Source organism: Apium graveolens, chromosome 8 (genome assembly GCF_009905375.1).
Source record: "Apium graveolens cultivar Ventura chromosome 8, ASM990537v1, whole genome shotgun sequence".
Classification (NCBI taxonomy): Eukaryota; Viridiplantae; Streptophyta; class Magnoliopsida; order Apiales; family Apiaceae; genus Apium; species Apium graveolens.
In genome coordinates this window covers 171701304-171705146 of record NC_133654.1, presented here as the reverse complement: position 1 = coordinate 171705146, position 3843 = coordinate 171701304, and the positions used below count along the sequence as shown (strand labels likewise).

At 36.3% G+C, this 3843-nt stretch overlaps 1 non-coding gene across 1 annotated transcript; it reads left to right on the top strand.

The window, feature by feature from the left end:
• The first annotated feature begins 3367 nt into the window (after positions 1 to 3367).
• LOC141682091 (small nucleolar RNA R71) lies at positions 3368 to 3474 on the top strand. The gene has a single exon (XR_012559494.1). It is a non-coding gene; the product is annotated as a small nucleolar RNA R71 (small nucleolar RNA).
• Positions 3475 to 3843: the final 369 nt, after the last annotated feature.

Sequence of the window (3843 nt, the reverse complement as noted above, 5' to 3'; positions counted from 1 at the left end):
TTCAACTCTGAAGCTTGTGTTATGACCAACAAGAAAAGCAACAAAGTGGTTCTCACTGGAGTGAGAAAAAGAAATGTGTATATAGCTGACTTCAACTCATCAAATGCAGAATCTGTTACTTGTCTTTTTAGCAAGGGAAGTCAAGATGAAAGTTGGTTATGGCACAAGAAGCTGTCCCATCTTAACTTCAAGACTATGAATGAACTGGTCAAGAAAGATTTGGTAAGAGGTATTCCTCATGTGGAATTCTCAAAGGCTGGATTGTGTGATGCCTATCAAAAAGGAAAGCAAATCAAGGCATCATCCAAAAAGAAGCTTGAGTCAACAATTGAAGAACCCTTACAATTATTGTACATGAATTTATTTGGACCAGTCAATGTATTGTCCATCTCAAACAAAAGGTATTGCCTAGTAACTCTGGATGATTTCTCAAAGTTCTCTTGGACATACTTTCTCAAATCTACAGATGAAGCTAGTAAAATCATCATTAATCACATAAGGCAAGTCAACAACCATCTTGATCTCAAATTTAGAAGAATCAGGAGTGACAATGGTACTGAGTTCAAGAATTCAGTGATAAGATTAGTTTGTGAAGAAAATGGGATCATGCATGAATTCTCAGCATCAAGAACTCCACAATAAAATGGAGTGGTGGAAAGAAAGAATAGATCTCTCATTTAAGCTGCAAGGACAATGCTGGAAGAATCAAAGTTACCAACATATTTTTGGGATGAAGGTGTGAATACTGAATGCTACACTCAGAATATTTCTTTGGTCAATCAAGTAAAATGCATGACTGCTTACCAATTGCTCAAGAACAGGAAGCCAATATTAAACGTTCTTCATGTCTTTGGCTGCAAATGTTATATCCTAAGGAATCAAAATGAGCAACATGGAAAGTTTGATGCTAAAGCAGATGAAGGTATATTTGTTGGGTATGCAGTTGAAAAAGCATACATAGTCTACAATCTCAGAACCAACATTGTTATGGAATCTGTACATGTTGTGTTTGATGATAAGAAGATTGAAGGACAGCAAGATGAGGGTTTCCATGAAAGCCTCACAATGTGGAGATAATTTGTGATGACAGTGATGATGAAAGTGATCAAGAAATAATGTCTAAGGATAATGTAGAAAAATCTACAACAAATGTAGCACATAATTCAACATCCGTCGAGAGACCAAGTGCATCATCCGTCGAGAGACAATCTGTATCATCCGTCGAAAAGAAAAGATCAACATCCGTTGAGCCATCAATAGGAGTTGACAGTCAATATAGATCACTATCAGAAATAACCCCAACTTCAAGTCAAAGATCCACAAATTCAGGGGGAGTTTCTTTTAATCAAAACTCAGTCACACATCAAGACAATTATGAGGCCTCTTCATCTAGAGCTAATCTACCACAACAGAGAAAATGGACTAGAGATCACCCTTTTGAATCAGTTATTGGTGATGCATCTTCAAGAGTGCAAACAAGGAAAGCAACTCAAGAAGAATGTTTTTATAACAGCTTTTTGTCTCGGGAAGAGCCTAAAAAGGTAGAAGAAACTCTATTGGATCCTGACTGGGTTTTAGCTATACAGGAGGAGCTAAACCAATTTGAAAGGAATAAATTTTGGAAGCTGGTACCTAAGCCTAAAGGAAAGAGTCCTATTGACACCAAGTGCGTATTCAGAAACAAGATGGATGAAAATGGCATAGTAGTCAAGAACAATGCTAGATTGGTTACTAAGGGCTATTATCAATAAGAAGGAATAGATTTTGATGAGACATTTGCTCCTATTGCAAGATTAGAAGCCATCAGAATTTTTCTAGCCTATGCAGCCCATGCCAATTTCAAGGTCTATCAAATGGATGTTAAAAGTGTATTTCTGAATGGAGATTTAGAGGAGGAAGTCTATGTCAGTCAGCCTCCCGGTTTTGAAGACCCCAACTTTCCAGAATATGTCTACTATCTTTTGAAAGCACTATATGGATTGAAGCAAGCACCTAGAGCCTGGTATGACACTTTGTCAAAGTTTCTCTTAGAAAATCACTTCACAAGAGGTACTGTTGATAAAACTTTATTCTTTAGAAATATTAATGGCTCTAGTATACTTGTTCATATTTATGTAGATGATATTATATTTGGCTCTACATATGAGAAACTTTGTAAAAAGTTTGCCAAATTGATGCAAAGTAAATATGAAATGAGCATGATGTGAGAACTAACTTTCTTTCTTGGTTTACAAGTTAAGCAAGTTAGTGATGGAATATTCAGTAGTCAAACCAAATATATTTATGATCTTTTAAAGAAGTTTGACTTAATGGATTGCACATATGCAAAAACTCCCATGGCCACAGCTACTAAACTTGAATTAAACTAATGAAAAGTCTGTGGATATTTCAAGCTATAGAGGCATGGTTGGCTTATTTTATATTTAACAGCCAATAGACCAGATATAATGTTTGCTACTTGTCTTTTTGCATGATTTCAGGCTGATCCTAGAGAATCTCACTTGGTAGCTATTAAGAGAATTTTCAGATATCTCAAAGAAACACCAAAACTTGGCATTTGGTATCCTAAAGATTCTGGTTTTGATCTAACTGGTTATTCAGATGCAGATTATGCAGGTTGTAAAACTGATAGAAAAAATACAATAGGAACTTATCAATTTCTAGAAAATAAGCTAGTATCCTAGTTCAGTAAAAAGAAAAATTCAGTCTCTACTTCTACAGCTAAGGCTGAATATATTGCTGCTGGTAATTGTTGTGCACAGATCTTATTGATGAAAAACCAATTGTTGGACTATAGTCTACAGGTGGATAAAATTCCTATTTTTTATGATAACACAAGTGCCATTGCTATTATTGAAAATCCAGTACAACATTCAAGGACAAAGCACATTGACATCAAGTACCACTTCATTAGAGAACATGTTATGAATGGTACTGTGGAACTACACTTTGTTCCACGTGAGAAGCAACTTGCAGACATCTTTAGCAAGACACTTGATGAATCCACCTTTATTAGGTTGGTAAGTGAGTTAGGTATGCTTAATTACTTCTAATTTGTTTTGATGTCTAAGCAATTTGAAATGTATCCTGAATAAAATTTGATGTTTCTTGTCAAAGATGAAATTTTGGCTAAATCGGAATTTACATTTCTACGAATGTTCATTATTCGTTGAAAATGAATATCCGTTGAAATTTATCATCCAATGAAATATCAAATATTACTCTGGGTACTTTTATCTCGATGGATATTTATTTTATCCTTATCCGTAGAATTGCTTTCAATCATAGCCGTTAATTCTATGCATTATCCGTCGAATTTACAAGAGGCATGCCAAGATGATGACACTTCCTAAACATCTGATCAAGCATGCCATGATGATGACACTTCCTAAGTATCTCCTTGTAGCGCTCTCAAGCTTCACATAGAGTTTCTCCCGATTGCTGCGCAAATTGAGTAAGAGCGTTTCTGAGTACAGTTGTCTTCGCCATAGGGAAGAATTTGGTAAGAAACTTCTGAGCAAGATCCTCCCAAGTAGTGATAGTTAGAGCTGGTAGAGAGTGTAACCAACTCTTAGCCTTGTCCCTCAGAGAGAATGGGAAAAGCATCAGCTTTATAGCATCCCCAGACACACCATTGAACTTGAAGGTGTTGCATATCTCTATGAAATCCCTGTTGTGCATATTGGGATCTTCCGTTGGAGCACCCCCAAACTGAACTGAGTTATGCACCATCTGAATTATTCCAGGCTTGATCTCGAAGGTATTAGCTGCGATCGCTGGCCTGACAATGCTAGATTGAATGTCATTGATCTTGGGTTGAGAAAAATCCATCAACGCTTTCGT